Below are 373 nucleotides of genomic sequence, written 5' to 3' on the forward strand. Positions count from 1 at the left end.
CGCGCCGGAAGTACGTTTTCGGGGCCGGGCGCGAAAGTGTGTCACTTCCTGGAGCTGCGCGCTGCAAAGTGCTCATTTTTTAGAGTATGGAAATAGCTGCTAGGGCCTCCTGCTCAGGCTCGTGGAGGCCGAGGAAGTGGCTGGCCCCGCGCAATAGTAGGGCACCTGCGCTTGCTCCCCGCCACCCTGCTTCCTTAGTCTTCCTTGGGGTCCGGGCGGCGCAGAACTTGCAGTTCTTCTGCTGTACAACCTGGCCTTGAAGGCTGTCTTTCGTGTTTATTGCATTTGGGCTATTTTCTTAGCCCTAGAATGACCCAATTGGGTGACTCCGTAAGGGAGCCACATATTTTCTTTCTACGTTGGACCCTTTTGG

Source organism: Pteronotus mesoamericanus, unplaced genomic scaffold (genome assembly GCF_021234165.1).
Source record: "Pteronotus mesoamericanus isolate MK-2021 breed Mesoamerican mustached bat unplaced genomic scaffold, CSHL_Meso_final scaffold_165, whole genome shotgun sequence".
Classification (NCBI taxonomy): Eukaryota; Metazoa; Chordata; class Mammalia; order Chiroptera; family Mormoopidae; genus Pteronotus; species Pteronotus mesoamericanus.